We start from the raw sequence: 22,060 nt of genomic DNA, 5'->3' as shown, positions 1-22,060 counted from the left end.
GATTATAAAATATTTAAAACAGCAGTAGGCATTGGGAAATTGCATGGACCAACACACATAAAGTCTTTTTTATTAATGAATAAAGCAGTGGTTATTACTGAGATTTAATAAGCAGAAAATCTCAAGAACATGCACAAGAAGATAAGAGAAATGGATTAAATGATGACAGATTTAAAGACTGTAGTTCAGAGAAGTAAGACAACTCATCAATCTGGCCACCAAGCTCATACCATGGGTATCTGTGTCCTGGACACTGATTAGAAAACTCTGTGATATCGTCTATTAACCACAGGCAAGCGTCAGTTTCTATACCTTAAGCTATGCTTCATACATTATTTCCAAGGGCTATAATTCTAGACATCTGACACAATTGGGAGATTGGGAAGCTCAAAAACAGTTCAATATAGCTCATGTTCACTTTGTTATAAAGTGATTCATGAGACCAGATCAATCTGAGGTATAGAAGTATGAAATAATGATAGAATCTAGAATTTATAGGACACCTTCACTCCCAAGAGTACAGAATGTTTTCATGTACTCTATTTGATTTAGGTTAGTATGTTCTCTATTAGCAAATGCAAGAAAGTAGAATAATTCCTATTTAAGAGAGAGAGGAACCAAAGCACAGAGAGGTGGGGAGATTCATGCTGCCCCTGATTATCAGAAGAATAGAGTTTTCAGTTCATTTGTCATTCTCCTATAAATGCTGATGGTCCAGATTCTAGTGAATTACCTCTGGGGCCATCCAAAGTATTGTAGATGGCCTAGTTCTTGTCTGCTTTTTCATGCTATCATAATCTCTCTGCCCATTGTGTGTCTTCTTATGTGACAATATCTCAGTAAAAGAAATAGGGCATGAGAGAGTTTCTTTGGAAGTCAAAGAAATCATTACTGTTTTGTGGAAGAGAGGAGAATTTGGCTAATTGCCTCTTGGCCACTTTGGAAATGTTGAAAAATCAGTAGCAAAGGCTTAGTTAAAGCTTAAAAGAAATAAAAGCAGAGTGATCAGGCAGCTTCCATGGCTGGGGGTGCAAAGGCAGTAAATCCAGGAGGTGGTTTTCATGTACAGTGTATAATTTGGGCCCTGACAGAGCTCAGATGAGGAATAGGCCTATATAACTATTGATCCACAGAGCTATCAGGGACATCATTTAACTTGATGGCTTGTGTTGGTCCCTTAGGATGTGGAGTCAGCTTTAACCTGCAAGGAAAAAAAATTAAAGGTAAATGAAAAGAAAGAAAGGAAAAAAAAAACACCAGAAAGGGGCTTCTGTACCTTCCCTTTTAATAAGAAACAATTCCAAATGTCCTAGATTTTTAATTGGCAGATTACATGTTGGGTAATTATTCATTTACCTGTCTAATTATCTCGAGGAAGGCCCATCACGTAACACATCATTAGACATTCGCAAATATATGATCAACTCCTAATCTTTGACAGTGATTGTAGCCTAGGAGACAAAGGGGAAGAGGCCACCCTGGCCACATCAGTAGCAATCATAGGTCACTATGAGATTCTGAAGGGGGAAATGGCATGGATGCTGTTCTCTGTGGGAGGAGTTAGCTGTCCATCTTTCATGGTGACTTTGTTGTACCTGGAACTTTGGGCTTTGTATGTTGCAGGCCTTTCTTTGATCTGAGCTTTCAGACTGCGTTAGCTACTGGGCTTCTTGCTACGTTGTGAATCAACCTCCTCTGTCAGCCCATTACTTCCTCTTCCACTTTCTTTTGGAACATTTGCTTTGGCCCACTTGTATGTTCTATTTCCTGACCTGTCTACCTTATTCCTGTATCCAAGACTGGGTTTTCTGTTGATGATCTTGTTTCATTCTTCTGGCCTAATTGATGCTGAGGCTTTAGCTGTGATCCTTTGTATTGCCTTTGGCCACATTCAGACTTTTTTTCCCTCGTTACCTTGTTTTCAGCTGTCTTTGGTAAGCATTCCTTGGTAAGCATGCTCTTCTGACTTCACATCCTGCTATGGGAAGTGGAACTCTGGCTCAACTGGTAGAGTGTCAGCCTTGAGAGAAAAAGCTAGGCGAGAGCATGGGGCTTTGAGTTCAAGACCCAGTACTGGCCCAACACACACACACACACACACACACACACACACACACACACACACACACACACACACACACACACACACACACACATTTAGAAACTGAAGGGGTAAAATATCCATACAAATTTATTGCTAGCATTGGTTCCTTTGTGCCAATAACTCTAATAATAATTTGTTTGTAATCAATCCATGCTCAATACTTAGTGTTGATGGGAAATGAAATATTTGCATATTATGTTTATGTACAAGAATGCATCTACATGGCTTATGGCAGTTGAAGGTCAGGAAAGTCTTATAAAATTCATTATTAGGTGCCAGCTGGACTGACATACCTATAATCCCAGCTATAGGGAGGCATAAGTAGAAGCCTGGGCAAAAAATTGAGACTATCCAAAAAATAAACAAACAAAGGAAAAAGGGTTTGGGACATAGCTCAAGTGGTATAGCACCAGTTTAGCAAGATCAAGGCTCTGGGTTCAAATCTTAGTACCTGCCCTTAATCCTCGTCAACCCTACGTCTTTGCTTTCCATTATTTACGATTAATGAATTAGTTTATTTATTGAACATTTATATAGCTCTTTCTATATACTGAATCTCTCTCAACATCTGATTTTCTCTGTTGTTCATAGGTTTCTGGAGGTTGGGTCCTTTATTTCTGAGCTTTTTTTTATTGTTAAGGTGATGTACAGAGGGGTTACAGTTACATAAGTAGGTAATAAGTACATTTCTTGTCAAACTTGTTACCTCCTCCCTGATCTTTCTCCTACTTTCCCTCCCCCACTTCCAAGTTGTACAGATCATTTCCAACATACTGTCTTGTATATATCGCTGTTGCATTGTTCCCCCCCCCCTTGTCCTTTGTCTCGCCATTCTGTTGGTCCCCTTCCCTTCCCTAATTCAAATAAACATATATACAATACCAGGGTACCACAATCAAATATAGTGACAACAGGGGATACACCAGAGAGGGAAGAACATACTAAAGAAAAAAGAAATCACATAGTACATTAAAAACAACAACAAAGAAAATCCTCTTGTGTTCATGTCTTCGGAGTTCATTTCACTCAGTGTCATCTTATGTGGTCATATGTACATATCTATTAAGCTATTCTGCTCATCTGCTGAGATTATCTTAGATATATACTAATTATTGCAAATAAGGGAAACCATGGAACCTGATTCTTTGGGTCTGGCTTACTTCACTTCATATGATTTTTTCCCCAGGTCTTTCCATTTCCTTACAAATGTGGTGGTGTCATTCTTTCTGATGGAGGCATATATAACGTTTCCTTTATCCATTCATCTACTGAGGGGCATTTTAAGTAAAAATTTCCTTAAGTTACTTGTTCTTTATGTAACCTTAGTAACTGATATCTAAGACCAGTCAATGGCTCAAGTAGTTTGGCTGTAATGGATTTTTCCAAGAAGTTTTCAAATATTGGAAGCCCCTTGAAGCTTGAATCCCCCAGAAGGGTTGGTAGAAAGTGAATGTTTGTCAGAAGGTATAAACAAAAATCATGAGTGTTAGTAAGAAGTTTTTCATGCATTCTTGAGGCTAGAAGTAGTGCTATGCTGAATTAATCTCAATGGTCTGACACACTAGGAAATATCCACTTCAGAAACCCTTACTGTAATGTAGAAAAGTATTTCACTTTCATTTTCTGGGGAGACCTGTGAAAGCTTTTGGGCATTCTGCAAGCAAATACAAGAGAATTTTTTTTATTGTGAAAATACTGTACTAAGGGGTTACAAATACATGGGCAAGATAATGAGTACATTTCTTACCAAGCATTGTAGCCTCCTCCTTTGTTTCCCCTTCCCATCCTCCCCCACCCCCACTCAATCCTCCTCTACCCCCCCCCCCCACCAAAGTTGTAAAGTTTGTTTTCGATAAACGACTTGTACATCTCATTGTTGCAATGGGTCCACCTGTATCCCTATTTAAACAATTTGTTTTTCCCTACCCCTCCACAAATTATACCGACATCAAATACAGTGAAAGTGGGGGTTATACCATGGGGGAGGGACATACAAAGCAACAAAGAAATAATCTTATAAATGTGTTAGAAACAATTGCATGAAAGGAAAAAAAACATTTGAATACATATCTTAGGGTTCATTTCCCTAACATCACTTTATTTGACCTTTTCTGCTTGACTCAGACATATACTAGTTATTGCAAATAAGGGAAACCATGGGACTTATGTTTCTTTGGGCCTAGCTTACTTCACTTAATATAATTTTTTCCAAGTCTTTCCATTTCCTAACAAATGGGGCAATGTCATTCTTTCTGATGGAGGCATAAGAACACTTTTCCCCCTTTCTCAACAGGATTGCTGCTAATTGCACATTTCCATGGAACCCAGGTAGTTAATATTGGAAGGAATTAGGAACCCACATAGATGAACATAAGGAATATAGAATAGCTGTTTCTACAAGTTCTAGTCATTATTTCTTATTTGTAAGATTACAGAACTTTGCATGTTAAATATTTAGACTATAAAATGTATGAGCATGAAAGCAGCTCCAGCTTATGGGATGGGTGTGAATTGCTGGTTACAGGTAAAGCAATGTAGAATTTAGGGTAGTCTCCTGAGGAATAGGAGGCTTGTGGTGGCTTGAAGTCATGTAACTATGTCTTATTTGAGAGGATGATGTGTGAATGCTTGCATCATCATCTCACTATGTACTGCTTTTCATCCAAATCTGTCCATTGACGATGAATATCCTCCCGCACACTTCTACAGAATCCTAAGGTAACCATAATTGGGACAGAAGTCAGTGGCTCTAGAATCTAGCATAGATGCTACGCTGTCATTGATTTGTTCAGTGCATACCACTTAATCTCCCATTGCATCTATTTCCTTATCTGTAAGACAGGTATCTTTTCTACTCTACTTAACTCATTCTTGTAAGGACAAAAATGAGTGTTACTTATGAAAGAGTTGTACATGCCAAAGCTAGCTAAGAAAACATTGAAGTATATAAATAGAGAAAGACTAGAGGTTCAGCAGTAAATGCTTAACACCACTGGAAATGGAGGTGATGAGGGAAATCAATGTGTGGTTATAAGCTACACAAACCAAAAATATACAAGTAGGACAATGTAAATATTTGTATCAATAATATTTGAATTAACTCACACAGTAAAAAAAAACCCCAGAGGAACTCAATTTAATCTTTCACCAATCTTACTTAATGTGTTCCTATTCCAATCTAATTCATGTGGCCATTGGTCTGCTTCTGTGCTCTGGCCTGGACATTTTCATGTATCTCTCAGAATGGATCTGAAGGCTCCTTCCAGGAATCGTGTTTGGATTCACTGTGATGGGTTCTCTTAAAGTAAATTCCTGACAGCTGCCTGCTGCCTAGGGCCTGGATTGGATTCAACTTGTTCTCCTAATAGGGGAATTCAAAACTGCAAATATAGGAATTCCTATACTTCCTAAATCTTAAGGATTTTCTCATATGTCTTTTGTTTGGTCCACAAGAATGCTAATAGCTGTTCATACAGGGTCCTTGAAAATAAAATGTCCTAAAATTGTGTCAAGGTACAAAATGAGAAGAACATAGAAAGGGTGAATAGAAAATTAAAACCCGCAAAGTATAGAGGTGATGCTTGTTATTCTGTGTTTCAGGGGAAGAAAAGGAAATGGAAGGGTCGTACAGTAGACTTGAGTCACGGGCATCCTTCTTCAGTGCAAGACAAGGCAGTGTGGAACCCTTGATTATGACTTCAGTGAAAGGGTTCTATTTATAGTTCCTCCCATTTCTGCAGCCACGGAGTTGTATGTGAAGTGTTGAGCTGCAAAGGCAGCTGGAGGTTGGCCTGGAGGTTGTATCAGGACGAAAGGAGGGCCAGAAAAACATGGGAGGCTTTACTAGGGTAGCCCAGGGTCAAGGGCTCTGTTCATTCTACTCATGAATGAAAGGGTAAGTATAGGAAACACTGTGGCTCTGTTGAGGAGGGATTTGCTCGTGGTCACAGTTCCAGTAAAGCAGAGAGTGGTTTGGCAATGTAAATGAGAAGTTGGGCTGTAGCAAGGTGGAAGATGGTTTGTACTACCTGCTAGTAACTAGTTTTTGTCCTTTTGTTGTTATTAATTTCTTAATTTAGAGAGAGAAGGGAGCTGGGGTGAAGATCCACAAATCTAAGATCCATCCAGGAAGTCATTTCTGTTTAATGATGTGTCATTAATTCAAACGTTTTGGTTGTAGAAAGCAAGAATATCAGATTACTGAATCTAAATGATTATTTGGAAAAGAGACATAAAAAACCTGAACTCACCAAAACTGTGTTAAAGAGAGATAAAAAAAATGAAATTGATCAGTTTTAACTCTTAGCTTAAATGAAAATAAAACAAAATAAAAATCTAGGCCATGCAAACATATATAGAACAATATCACAAAGACTTATGAGATGTGGCTAAAGCTAAAATAAAAGAAAAATTTACAATCATGATGTTTTAATTAATACAAAAGGCTAAAAATAAACAAGCTAGCCATTCAGTTTAAGAAATAAAAATAAAGAATAAATTTAAAAAGCATAAGATAAAAAAATAATAAAAATTATTTAATGGAAGGACAGTATATTGAATGAAATATGTGTACACATCATATTATAAGAGGATTATGTAACAGGACTCAGGTATGGAATGCTGTGCATCCATTGTTGTGTTTCTTTTAGCTATAAAATAGGTACCTCAGTCCAAAATCCTATTTGTGGAATCCAAGACAGCAGATCAGATCTACCAGGGGACACTGGTGCTGGCTGAGGCCTGCCAGTAGGAAAGGCAAGTCAGAGTATATTCTGGTCCCAATCAAGAAGAATCACCTTTGTTTTGGAGGGGGTAACAATATTTGACAAGAAATACACTCATTATCTTATTCATATAACTGTAAACCCTCTGTATAGCATCTTTACAATAAAATAAAATTAAAAAGAAAAGAAGAATCACCATCTCTTTTATGATGGAAGGCATGCAATATAATCATTATTTAGTCTCTTTGAGAGACAGTGATATTGCAGAAGCAGCTTTGATCTCTATTACCAACAGGGTTGACATTTGGTGGCAGTAGTGGTTAGCTTGGTCCTGGTGACTAGGGACTCATGCTGTTGGGTCCATGTTTACCTTTCCCTTTCTGTCTTTACTACTCTCCTCCAACACGTACTAGCCTAGCTCTAGGGTGGCGGAAGGTGGCTGACACCAATTGGACAAGACATCTGGCTTGTCTGGATGTCCTTTGTTACTGGTAGATCCTGTTGGATTAGTTAACATGACAAGTAAAGATATCAACATTCCATGCCATCCTTTACAGTTCCATTTTGGTGCTTCTTCTGCAAGTTTTCTTGTCCAGTCTCCTCTCTTCTAGCATTCTAACAAACCAGACAAACCAGTCACTGTTGACTTTGTCTATTTCTTTTTGCCATTTTTCATTACACACTAAGTGCATTACCAACGGTTTCTTCTACATGCTTTCCTTTGGGAGAATTTTCTAAGATGTTGCCTTTCCAGGCTACCTGTAGTGGAGCTTTTGCATAGCAGTTGTCTGTTTTCATGCGGTATCCATTTATTGAACAGATACACCTATATCTCAAATTCTCATGTCTTTTGGTTCTACTGTCACATGGTCCCATGGGGAGTCAAAAGGACATGCACTTCTGAGGCTACAGGAATGAGATGGGGATGGGGGCACTGACCTACAGTAGAAAGTGGAAGGGAGTCTGCAGTGACTTGCTGTGTTGCTCATTAATCCTTCTGACCCTGCTTGTTGTGTAACATTTATCTTTTGATGAATTGATACTAGTCTCGATTCATCTCACTACTTTATGAATTTGAAAAAAAAATCTAGTTTGTGATAAACAGGATCATTCAATGTACACGGGCAGGTATTGCATCTGTACCCAAATGCAGGAACTCGTGTGTGTGTGTGTGTGTGTGTGTGTGTGTGTGTGTGTGTGTGTGTGTGTGTGTGTGTGTGTGTGTGTGTGTGTGTGTGTGTGTGTGTGTGTGTGTGCATGTGCGCCAGTACCAGGGCCTGAACTCAGCTTAGGCACTGTTCCTGAGCTTTTTTTTTTTTTTAAATCTCAAGGCTAGTACTTTACTACTTGACAGCTCCACCTCCAACATTTTTTTTTTTTTTGGTTAACTAGAGATGAGGCTAATGCCTGGGCTGGCTTTGAAACATGATCCTCAGATTTTATTCACCTGAGTAGCTAGGATTTAGGTCTGGGCCACCAGTAGTTGGCCAGGAGCTTGTTTTTGTTTTTGTTGTTGTTGTTATTATTATTATATTTGCTGTCCTTAATGTGACTTCTGGAATTGAAACCTCTTTGCACAACTACTTAATACAAATAAATAACTATTAAAAAAGATGCCTGTTCTCCAATACAGATGGGACTGCTCTAAAACCCTTTAGATAGGTATTATCATTCTTCTGAAGTTCACAGGACATCTTTTTCACACAAATATTTCTACTATCAGAGGGTTCTTTCAAGTAGTATAGACCAAGTGGCAGGCAGGTCTACTTTTATTGTATCTCGGTCTTGCTTGCAGAGTCCTTTTCTGCTCTAGGCCTATCTAAAGCTGGTAGACAATTTTGCCAGCCAGTGGGAAGTTAGTGCAGTGTTTCCAGATATTTAGTATGCTGCCCTCAGAACCTGGACTAGCTGCATTGTGTTCCCTTCTTGTTGATTAAAGGTTGATATGCAATAATGTAGTGTGCTTTACTTTAGAATGGACATCCTAGCATCCTTGGACCTCTGAGAACTTCATTGACATTCCTGGTCCCTGAGTCTTTATAGGGTTTATTTCTTAATTCTGGAGACATGTAATACCAAAGCTTTCATAAGTTTGTTATGTTTTCATATTTTCTACCAGCTGATTTAACAAACCTGATCACATCAATATAGTTGACATCCAGCAAAATGTCCAATAGTTTCCAATTTCTTAAAGCACAGTGTGACAGAGGTCAAGAGGGCTCATGTAGCCATAGGAAAAGATGGTTAAGGTATGCTATTGCCTGTTCAAAAGTTAAAAAAAAAACTGTTAGATCATTCTTCCCAATGGAAATGGAAAACACCAAATTCTCCAGATCATGGACCATGTACTTGAGACCAGTATAGATAAAGTGCTATATACATAGACATGTAGTAGTACAGTAAATAAGGTACCACGTCTGACACAGATGCTGCAGTTAGAGCTGAGCTGGATGTCCTCTATTTTCTTCTTTCAAGGTCTGTCTAGTTTCTGTAGGGGCAAGACTAATGAATTAAATGGGACTGAAATGGACATCTAATCATTCCTGCATCCTTGTCCATGATGATCTCTTTAGAAGTACACAATGTCTACTCTTTACCCAGGAATACCATAGGGTATCTTATCTGAAATTTTTGGTTGGGAAGGAATAATTTTAGGGGCTCCCAGTTATAATATTTTATGCAAAGCCCAAGGAATAAATGTAGGGATTTTGTCATTCACCAAGCTTGCCAATTATTAGTGGTCCAAGGAAATTTTCACTGGGGTATACATGTACATCCTCCATAGATCTGTGCATGTTTAGAGCAAGATTGGGTCTAAGACAGCACTGATTATTATGTCCCTATAAATTCTACTCTAGCCTGTTTCGGGCATTTTTGTGCCTGTATTAAATGCAATCCCTAAGAACTCAGGCTGAATTCTTTAAAAAATTTTTTTTATTGCCTTTAAAGTAGTTGTACAAAGGAGTTGCCATTCAATAAAGCAGTTTATGAATGCAGTGCATCTTGACCAATGTTAATATTCTCACCAAAGCCTCCCAAACTACCCTTCTCTCACTTTTCTTAATTTTGTAGAACATCTGTTGATTTTTTTGCCATTTAACAAAGCAGCTTATATATAAAACACATTTTGATCTGTGTCATCCCTTCAATATTTGCACCCCATTTGACCCAACCTTTCCCTTATTTTCCTTAATTTTGTCATGTGTACAATGAATTGTTGACTGCATCTCTTCCTACCCACTTCATTTGTCTATCCTTTTCCACTTGGCCTTAATGCCCCTCTTGCAAGTACCCATTTCCTGGTATTTATTTTGTTGAGATTTTTGTAGGCTAGTTTATACTACTTTCTTCATATATATTTACCAGAGTAGGTGGCCAAAGGTCTCTCTGAAGATGGACTGGCAAAAGGAGCAAGTCTCTTATTGAAATATCTACCCTCGGCTCCTAGTCATCCATCAATGATTTCCTTGATTGTTTAGGTTGAAAAATATTCTTATTGTCTATCAATTTTGTTTCTAGCTTGCCAAAGTCTATTAACTATCCATGTAGCTCACTGTGCCTACAAATAGTCTCCTCAAAGTTCATATGTTGAAATCTTTACCCCTGATGAGATGGTATTAGGAGGTTGGGTCTTTAGAAGGTGATTAGATTATAAGAGTGGATCCCTCATGACTGAGATTAGTGCCATTATAAAAAGAACCCCAGGAAACTCCCTCACCTCTTTCTCCTGTCTATACTTACAAAATGAAAACAGCTGCTTGTAAGTAGGAAGTAGGGCCTTATCAGACATGGAATCTGGTGGTATCTTGAACCTCAACATCATAGCCGCCATGATGGTGTGGACAAACAATTTGTTGTTTTAAGTCACCTGGTCTATCATACTTGTAATAACAAACTGAATAAAGAAAATGCCATCTTTGTCTCTGAAAATTTAGTATCATCACCACCACAGTGGTCATCAATTCCATTTTGACCAATGAGCCCAGTTATGCTAAACCATTTCCTTTCCTTATCTCTGGTTTACAAAGGATGGTCCCTCTTACTAGTCCCTTGAATGTTGCTTTATTACTCTGTAAATAGTATTTCCTCTGGGTCCTACTGCATGACATTGTCACTGGGTGAGCTTTCTTCCCTGACACAGTATATCCACTCTAGAGTGCTTTCTCCAAGCTTTGAAACTCCTTATCTTGCCATCTGTTATGGCAGAGTTGTATTGCTGCTTAAGTGTGCAATCTTTCTTTGATCTTCCAAGAGCAATCCTAACTCCATGTTAGCACCATTTTCCTGGACCAGGATGTAAAATCCTATGTTATAGGAAAGTGTTCCAATATTTATGAACTCTCTCTTGCCCAACTTCATGTTCTGGACTCACACTTCTGATCTAGCCACATAATACCTTCCTAGATTCCATAAGTGTAAATTGGCCAGGCATTAATCTCTCTCCTTCCTTTGCTGGCCCAGCAAATTATTAGCCAGATTATGTTATGATTTGATTGTCAGTATTGTTCTTTCTTGACCAGAAGGGGTGGGTTAGGGATAAAACTTGAGAGAGGCTATGAATTGCCTCACAGGGAGGGCATCTTCTTTAAGCAAGGGAGTACTCTGGATTAATAGGGAGCAGTGGGCCAGTTGTATAGACTAAAAGAGATCAGGAAGATATGGAGTGGAAAGATCCTTAAGTGAATTTATTCAAAAAGATCTCTTCTTAAGTCTCAGGCCACTCCTCCCCAATCATCCACCTGACCCTGGCAGAGCAGATTTATCAAGGCTAAGAATTTTACTTTCTCTAGAGCTTCAAAACTCTTATAATTAAGTCTGGAGCTTGATCCTTAGCCCCTTTCTCCCCCAGGAGATCAGAGCCTCTTTATATGCTGCCAAGGAGGTCCTCTGATTTCACACTTAGCCTTCAATTAGTGATTAATTATGCTTAGCCTTTTCTTGTCTTTCCTTCCCCCCTCCTATCAGTGCCACTCAAGCCAGCCACTGAATTCCATTGTTCTTGTAATTAGTACTTTCTCTGAGTCTCTCTTAACATTTAAGCTACTGCACCTGCCAGAGCATTTCCTTCCAAGGATGTCCCATCCCAGGATGTTGCTAATAAAATATTTTAACACTTGCACTTTACGGCATGCCTGTAGTTTTCCGTGAGCCACCTACCACTAGGGATAAGGGGGGGAGGGTGTCTTTACTTCGAGCTGATTAGCAGGTAGTCCTGTTTTTAAGCTGTTCAGTCTTCCTCCATCATTCCTGACAATAACTGTGTTAGTTGTCAGGAAAAGAATATATTCTGAGATGGAGACTTCCATGAGGGACATTAATTGATGAGTATCTTCATAATCAGTCCCTTTAGGGGAGCAGAAGGAAGTTTGAACTGTGATCTAATTACCACGGAACCTGTGTACTTCCTTCAGGGAGTCCTAGAGTTGGGATGGTTCCTCACCATTTCCAAACCAGTTACTGGGTATGAAGGGTCTGAGGGATAAATGAACCAATGGGCAACATACCTCTCTTCTGCTAAAGGCAGTTCCCGAAGGAACTGGATCTGTCATCTATTAATACACAGAAATTGAGGAAATGCCTCCTTCAGTCTTCAAGGGAAATCTGAGCTGCTCTTCCCAATGTCTACCATAGTTCCTGCACATATTTTACCCGGTTAAAATATGATAAGCAAGGCCATCTCATTAATAATACCAATTGGAAATACGTGTGCTTTTGAACTGGATGAGAAATTGAAAGGTTCTTTTGGAAAACAACAGACCTTTATTGAGAAGCATCGATATCTTAATGAAAGAAGAAACACTAATATATAAATGAAGTACTTGCCTCATTTCTGAATAAGATACTTAATAGTAAAAATGCCAATTTTTTCCAAATTAATAAGATTAAATATTCGCAAGATAGATTCAGGTATTGTCAAGATGTTATAAAAGACAAAGTGTGGTACTTAAAATCACTAGCTAAAGAAGGGATTGTTTAATAAATAGCTTTGGAATAAATGGCTAGCCATTTGGAACAAAAATTAGATGATTTCTGCCTCAACATTTACCAAATTGAGCTCCATATTAATTCTGAATTTAAACAGAAAAAAAGAATCAATAAAAATACTAGAAGAAAATATTGGTGCTTTTAAAAAATCATCTTTTGTTGGTGAAGATAGTTAAGACATAGGAAAAAGGCAGAATATAAATAAGAAAAGGATAATAAAATAAATCTACTGAGTAGAGATTGTTCCTTCATTAAAGAATGAGGTTTTAAAGGAACTAGGGGGGCTGGGCAGTGGTAGAGTGCTTGCCTTGCATGCACGAGGCCCTTGGTTCCATTCCTCAGCACCACATAAACAGAAAAAGCTGGAAGTGCACTGTGGCTCAAGTAGTAGAGCACTAGCCTTGAGATGAAGACCTGAGGGACAGTGCCCAGGCCCAGAGTTCAGTCCCCATAACCAACCAAAAAAAAAAAAGAACTAGGAACTTATGTTACTGTAACCTCTCTGTACATCACCTTTGCAATAACAATAAAAAATAAAAGAAGTAGGAGTAAAAGATTTACAAAGATTGCTCTACTACAATCTTTTAAAACAATTTATGTATTTTTTCTTTTTTATTGTAAAAATAGTGTATAGAGGGGTTATAGTTACATGAGGAAAGTAATGAGTACTCATTTCCTATTGAGCATTGTTACCTCCTCCTTTGTTTTTCCTCTACTATCCCTTCCCTCCCAACTTCCCCAATTCTTCCCTCCCCTGCCCCAAAGTTGTAAAGTTCGTTTTCAACATAGTGTCTTGTATATCTCATTGTTATAATAGGTCAACCAGTATCCTTATTTCAGCATTTTGTTATTTCTCTTCCCTCCCCAAATTAGAAAAATATATATACGAGATGCAGGGCACCAACATCAAATACAGTGAAAACAGGGGTTATACCATGGGGAAGAACATACAAAAGAAACAAAAAAATCACATAGTACATTTTAAATATATTAAAAACAATAGCAAAGTTAAAAAGCAAAAAACAATAGCAAGAAATAAAAAACTACTTGTGTCCCTATCTTGGGGTTCATTTCACTTATCATCTTATATGGTCGTATGTACATAGCTTTTGACTTTTTCTGCTTGTTCTAGACTTATACTAGTTATTGCAAATAAGGGAAAACATGGGACCTATGTTTCTCTGGGCCTGGCTTACTTCACTTAATATAATTTTTTCCAAGTCTTTCCATTTCCTAACAAATGGGGTCAGTGTCATTTTTTTTTCTGATGGAGGCATAGAATTCATATATATATATACATACATATATATATCACATTTTCTTGATCCATTCATCTGCTAAGGAGCATCTGGGTTGGTTCCTTATCTTAGCTATGGTTCAATAAACATAGTTGTGCTGGTAGCTTTAGTATGGCCTTGTTTATGATCTTTTGGGTAACTGTCCAAAAGTTGGATTGCTGGGTCATAGGGGAGCTCTATGTGGAATCTTTATTTTTTTTATTTTTATTACTACGTTTTTTTGTTGTTGTTGTGAAAATACCATACAGAGGGGTTAGAATTACATAAGCAAGGTAATAAGTACATTTCTTATCAAGCTTTGATGCCTCCTTCTTTGTTTCCCCTTACCTATCCTCCCATTGCCCCCCCTAACATTGTAAAGTTCGTTTTTTGACATAGCATCTTGTACATTTCATTGTTGCAATGGGTCCACCTGTGTCCCTTTTCCCTTCCCCTCCCCAAATTATACCAATATCAAATACAGTGAAAAAAGGGGTAGATAAATTCAATCTTTGCCCTTTTGATACTCTATATTTTCTACAATGCTCTATGAATCAAACTTCAATGAATGCACTAAAGAGTCAATTGAAAAGTTGAACTCATACCTTTAATCCTAGCTATTCAGGAGGTTGAGATCTAAGGATCATGCTTCAAAGCCAGCCTGTGATACAAATATTTAGAAAAATAAGCTCTGTGAAGGACATAGGGCTTCACAAGTGTGTGTGTGTGTGTGTGTGTGTGTGTGTGTGTGTTGGCATTTCTGTATATGTGTGTGTATGAGACATGAGAGAGAGAGAGAGAGAGAGAGAGAGAGAGAGAGAGAGAGAGAGAGAGAGAGAGAGAGAGAGAGAAGAAAAATATTTAAAAAGCTAGAAAGCTAAAACCTAAAGTGAGCCAAGGATTTAAAAATCTCTCATTGCAAGGAAAGATTTAAAACTAAGCATGAACTAAGAAGAAAATAAACGCTTTTGTCTGGGTGCTTGGCAACACCAGAGTCCTGTTGATGAATGATCATTGCAGTGCAAATGCCAACCATGAGTCCTGTTTTCATTCATCTTTTCTGCCAGATGGAATGATGAGGGGCTGTGAAGGGAAGAATAACACCAGTGGGAAGGAATTGTGGCCCAATGTGAATGGACGTATCTCAGGATTTCCTCATGCTGGATCACTTCTAGTTTCCTTGCGGAAGCAGATGTATTTCTGTTCATACACAAGAGAAGGCATATCTTTGGACCAGCTATGAAGGAGATGAGAGAGGAGCTGGCAGTTGGGAGATGGGCTAGCACAGGTTCTTGTTTCAAAAAAGAAAAACAAGGAAAGGGTGCCTTTCTAATTCTGTCTGGTGAGCAAGTCTCAAACAAATTATTCCAGGGAAGTTCTGAGGAAACTGGAAAAAGAAGTATAAAATGAACATGAGCTGCTGGGCAGTAGTAGCTCATGCCTGTAATCTTATGTCCTAAAATCTGAAGATTATAGTTCAAAGCCAGCTTGGGCAGGGAAGTTTAATTAATCACCAAAATGCCAGAAGTGGAGCTGTTGCTCAAGTGATAGAACACAGCCTTGATCAAATAAAGCACTGGAACAGTACTGAGTTAAGGCCCAAGGACTAGCATTCAAACACTATATATGAACTAAATGGGGAGACAGTAGACACCAGCAGAGACTTAATGAGCGTTGTCTATTAACCCTGTGCTGGTGATGAGACATGAGAGTGAAGACTGGTGATCTTTGTGTCATTGTTTTCAGGACAGGTATAGGGCAAAGGGCAAAGTTGAAATCTGGTTCTGGTATTTCTACCAAGGCTGCAAAAACTGCTCATCAGCTGTAAGCAGCTAAGTTTGAGGATGAGTTGGGGAAGAGAGCTCACTGCTCTGCTGGATTCTGTGTGAAGGTTGATAATTGTCTGATGAATGAGAGAAAATATAGCAACTTTTAAAGAAAGTACATTGGGTATGGTGAAACATATCTATAATCCTAGCCCTTGGGCAGGAAGGGTGGGTTCAGATTTCTTTTTGTTCACCTTTAAGTGAGACAACTCATTTTTTCTTTCCTAAGTCTCCTCCAACTTTAAAATCCTGAGGCAAGGCTGAAAAATAAAGGTTGATCATATAAGAAGGGTACTTTTGGAAGAATCAACTGCACAAATAAGTAATTTCATTCTGAGATGAAAAACTTAAGACTATCAACTTTTCTTTGTGGTAACAGACATAGAAACGGGGATACAATGCTTTATACACAAGTCACAAAGAAAATGCACTATAGGTGACAAAACAAAATCTCTGTGCTGTACGTGGACATCACTTGATCAGGATTATTGGAATACAAAGTGGAAATAAAATGAAGGAAAGGGGTGTGATGCAATCATATGAATAAAGATCCTCAAGACAATACAGACACAAACTCTTATACCCATCTTAACAACAGCAACAGAGATTGTAAGAGAGGCAGACCAGGAAGGAAAGCATGTTTAGGGCAGAGGAAAGAGTAGGGTAATAGATGGATAGAAAGATCACTCAAAACTATAAGTAACTAGTATATAAATTTTACATATATATATATATATATATATATATATATAAACTTTAAGTAGATGTACAAAGGAGTTTCAATTTAACATGTCAATTTATAAGTACAATGCATCTTGATTAATGTCACCCCTTCCGTCATTCTCCATCTCATCTATCCCAAAATTGTCAGTTCACTTTAGTGGTGTTAAGATGACTGGGAATATATATCATATTTATAGGTTTTAATGTCTGTGAGTATGAAATGTGATAACAGAGTTGAGAGTACTTGGGATTGTATAAATCTCTGCGCATGTGTAAGGAATGGTTATTATTTAAGCTTCTTAAGCAGAGAAGAAAAGTATTCCTTTTGATCAGGATGCCTTACTTGTTCCTCCATTCTTAACATCGCAAAGAAAAGTAGCTCAGACAAGGAAAGGTGCATTTGCTTCACACACAATCCTTAGGGTAAGAGATGTATTCGTGTGTCATAAGTGAGGAATTTGGGCAATTTATTCCAGATAATGTAGGACAATGATATTCAGGTTCCTCTGTGTGTCTTAGCCAGGTCTATAGGGAATGACTAGATCTGTCAATTCTATTAAAGTCTCAGTTTGAAGATTGCTTCATTGCTGTGGGTGCCTTTGATAAATCAACGAGTGTCTTAATACTCTGCAGACAGGAACAAGTGTAATTCGAAGGAAAATCACATGGGAAACTAGAAGTTTGGGAAAGTGTCATCCTTCTTTTGCAGCTGGCATTTAGGCTAGTCTATTGATGTGTGTGTGTGTGAGAGAGAGAGAGAGAGAATATGGAGATATATGGGGGAGATAGGCTGGGAAGAGAAAGAAAGAGAGAAGGGAGAAAAGGAGGAAGAAAAAGAAGAGCTAGAGAAAACAGATGGGGGGGAGAAGAATAAAGGGAGGAAGGGGAAAGAAAATCTCTATTATCTTCATATCCATTGGAAGGCAAGCACATATTCATTCATGTATTTTTGCTGTTAGTGAAAATTTTTTTTCTCCTTAGCCAAACATAAACTTCTAGAGGCTGAGTTGGAAAGCCTGAATGATTCTCCTTCCTTATCTCCATCTCTTGGCTCCTAATTAAACCAAAGCAGGGTTATCGTGAGGTCATGTGACATTATTTATTCACAAAAAAGCCTCCTCTGGCTTTCTAGGTTTCCCCACACAGGTATCTCTTGGCTTCATTTGTTCCCATGCTGTTTTCAATGTCTTTGCACCCAGAATATTTTTCTTCTCTGAGATAGGTTAAAAAGTGATCATTCTGTATACATGTATATCTAATAATAGTGATGTAAGCATATTACATTTTCTCGAAAGTTGCTCCCCTGTACCCAAGCAAGGCTTCTGGAAGGGAACATCTTCTTTGCCTTTGCCCCTTCCTGTGCTTTTATTTTCTGTCCTTTTTCTTCTTCAAGAGGACTTGGTTGGTCCATACTGAGAGTTTGGTACCTGCAGTGAATTCATTCCTTATTCTTTCTCTCCCTGCTCCCCTGAATCCCTGAGTCAAATGTCTGAGCTGTAAGGAGTTCCCTGGGGGAGCGATTCCCCCTCTCCAAGGTGGCTGGGTAACATTCTACATGTGGCAGGCATATGGCTGCATGGCTCTGCCTCGGTGTGGGATTGGATGTTGATTGACATGGCACCAATAGCAGCTAATTTTATATTCCCTGAGCTCAGCTATGCTGTGTTCCTCACCAGGTGGCCGAGGCTGGACTGAAGGCCTGGAGAAACTGGGAGCGTCTGGGTGAGTTTTGATATTTCATGTTGCTCTGATCCATTTGAGAGGCTGGGAGGGAAGACCGTGGGTGGTACAGGGTCCCTGGGGTGTAAGCGACACTCTGAAAGCATTCCCTTCTTCCTCCACGGCTGCTCCTCAGTCTACCAGAAACAGAGGCCTGCATAGAAAACTTCTAAGCTTTAAAGTCTATCTGGTATATTTGGGGAATTGAGAGGGGGTACTATTCCAAACTGGTAGAGAGACCCCCAACGTGGAAGTAAGAGAAAACCCTTTTAAATATCTGAAGGCATATTAAAATAAATAGGGCCACCTTGCCTTTTCCCTTCCCAACAAATTTTTTTTTTCATGGAGTCACACAGGAATAATCATTGCTCCTGTGAGTCCTGGGGATTCCACAAATAGTTGGTGGGCTCAACACAGAGGCTTGGTGGGTTGGGCGAGTGGGGATGCATCTCAGAGACAGGAAGACATAAGTCATACCTAAGGTACTGTCCAATAGAACAGATGCCACTACTTTATGTTCCATTAAGAAAATGGGGGGGGGGAGAAGTTACCTGTTAAACTATGACATGCCATTGATTGTAATTCCGATTTTAGACATATTATTATGTGAACAGGAGCAATACAGTAAGAAAAGATCTGCAAAACCTGACAGGGAAAAGGGAGTATTTGATCTATTCAATTACTTTTACCAAAACACTTTAGCAGCAAGCCTAACACTAACATCATATTGGATCCAGTACAGTTTTATGATATCATAAGTTACTCTCCACCCCCAAACGATATACCTTCCTGCATTAGGTTGACTATATACATATGTATGTATATGTATATGTAAATGTATATGTAAATGTATATGTATATGTATATGTATATAGTGGGAAACCAAAAGTTCTCTATACTTCTTTGTTTTTAAATATTCTCACCTCAGAGCTTGCTTGACTTGGCTCCCTTTCCTTACATTCTTTCTAGGTAACTAGTTGGTGACTCTGGGATTGAGCAGTTAAAAGCTCATACAAACTTAGGTCATTTGTACTAGGAAACAACACTTTTAAGGTTAATTGGGACTGTTGAAAACTGTTTAATTCTAAAAATGATCTGTACATGAGGCAATAGTTAAAAAAACACATTCTTCTGGAGGGTTTAGCACATTCTTCCAATCAGATTATCTGTATAAAAGTTTGTTATAAAGTTCCTACCAGGCTGGTACACAAACGGGCAGAAATATCAAAGGTAGTTACTAAAAAGTTCAAGAAAAAACAAAAAGAACAAAACACAACAGCATTGTTCTCCTTCCTGTCCTCAACATGGCTAACACACTGAACAAAGCCCATTTTCTCACTGAGCTTAGACATACATGAGAATCTTGACAGAACTTTTACCCCTACTCATTGGAGTTGACATAGTAAAGAAGCCTATATTTCAGAACCGATATGAGTCAGAATGAGTAAGGAAATTGATCATTTGCTCTGTCTCCCCTCCCAATCCCCTGTCACCCCAGCAGTTTGGAGCACAGTCAGCTTATTTCCATCTTAGACCCCTGAGTCCATTACTTTAAGGTAAAAGAAATAGTTTCAAAGTCCATAGAATCTTGTGTTCAGAAGCATGTCAGTCTAAATATGCCAGCAAATTGGTTAGAATACTGGGAAGGTGATTTTGGAGTCAGGTATGTCTTATTGGAGTTTCTCTAGACAGTATACACAGAGAACATGGAAAGACTGAATTTAGAGATGACTAAAGGACTGGGGTGGTGGTGGAGTTTCTATATCACAATGTTGAAGAATGGATTAACCTGGAAGAGAAGGACCTGGTTCCTGAGAGTAAGCATCCAGTGCTGAGTCTACTATTGTGGTAAAAGCATTAACTATCCTTTTCCTTCTCACTGGAGATAATGGGCCTTAGGCCAGAAGGAAGGAAGGCAGTTTGAAGGAAGAACTTCCAGGCAAATTTGCATACACCCATCAACTGCTTAGCATGTACTAGATTATCTTCTGTGTGGAATGGCCATCTGCAATGGAGTTGAGGAGCTACAAATTTCCTGCTCTTAAACAGCTGACGAGTGGTGTGAGAGGGTCACCTTTTTAGTTATGTATGCTTACTCAATGCCTGCATGGGCCTCGTAGAGTGTTCTTCCTTACTTCATATTAGTCAGCTTTCTAGCACAATGACAAAACACCTAAGAGAATCAACTTAAGTCGAGGGGAGGATATATTTTGGCTCATGACTTCAGAACTTTCATTCATTTTCTTAATTTATTATTTTATTGTGAAAATACTGTACAGAGGGGTTACAATTACATGGGCAAGATAATGAGTACATTTCTTATCAAGCATTTGTAGCCTCCTCCTTTGTTTCCCCTTCCCATCCCATCCTCCCCCGACCCCCACCCAATCCTCCTCCCCCCACCACCAAATTTGTAAAGTTTGTTTTCGACATAACGACTTGTACATTTCATTGTTGCAATGGGTCCACCTCTATCCCTATTTAAAAGATTTGTTTTTTCCCTTTCCCTCCACAAATTATAACAACATCAAATACAGTGAAAGCAGGGGTTATACCATGGAGGAGGGACATACAAAGCAACAAAGAAATCATCCTATAAATGTGTTAGAAACAATCTCATGAAAGAAAAAAAACCATTTGAATACATATCTTAGGGTTCATTTCCCTAACATTAACTTATCTGACCTTTTCTGCTTGACTCAGACATATACTAGTTATTGCAAATAAGGGAAACCATGGGACCTATGTTTCTTTGGGCCTGACTTACTTCACTTAATGTAATTTTTTCCAAGTCTTTCCATTTCCTAACAAATGCGGCAATGTCATTCTTTCTAATGGAGTCATAGAATTCCATTGTGTATATAAACCACATTTTCTTGATCCATTTATCTACTGAGGGGCATCTGGGTTGGTTCCATATCTTAGCTATGGTAAATAAGGCTGCCATAAACACAGTCGTGCTGGTGGCTTTAGTGTGGTCTTGTTTGTGATCATTTGGGTAAATGCCTAAAAGTGGGATTGCTGGGTCATAGGGGAGCTCTATGTGGAGTCTTTTGAGGAACCTCCATACAACTTTCCAAAGTGGTTGAACAAGTTTACACTCCCACCAGCAATGCAGTAAGGTTCCCTTCTGGCCACATCCCCTACAGCATCTGTTGTTATTAGAGTTCTTGATTATAGCCATTCTAACTGGGGTGAGGTGGTATCTCAATATTGTTTTGATTTGCATTTCTTTTATGGCTAGAGAGGTTGAGCATTTCTTCATGTGTCTATTGGCCATCCTTCTTTCCTCTTCAGAGAAGTTTAAGTCTTTAGCCCACTTATTTATTGGGCAGTTGTTTCTTTGAAGATTTGTTGTTGGGGGATTTAATTTTTTGAGTTCCAGCTATATTTTAGATATGAGACCCTTGTCTGTTGTATGGCTAGTAAAATCTTCTCCCAATCCGTGGGCTTTCTATTGATCTTGCTATGTCCTTTGCCATGCAGAAGCTCTGCAACTTCATGCAATCCCATTTGTCCAACCTTTCTTTGATTTCTTATGTTTCTGGGTCTCTATTAAGAAAATTTTGGCCTGTGCCAAGGAGACCTACGGTTTCTCCTATTCCATCCTGTAATGTTTTCAGAGTGTTAGCTTTGACTCTGAGGTCTTTGATCCATTTGGAGTTGATTCTGGTTCAGGGTAATATATAAGGATCTAGTTTT

The sequence above is a fragment of the Dipodomys merriami genome, unplaced genomic scaffold (assembly GCF_024711535.1).
Source record: "Dipodomys merriami isolate MVZ:Mamm:240054 unplaced genomic scaffold, mDipMer1.0.p SCAF_63, whole genome shotgun sequence".
Taxonomy (NCBI): Eukaryota; Metazoa; Chordata; class Mammalia; order Rodentia; family Heteromyidae; genus Dipodomys; species Dipodomys merriami.
Note: the sequence above shows the minus strand (reverse complement) of the source record.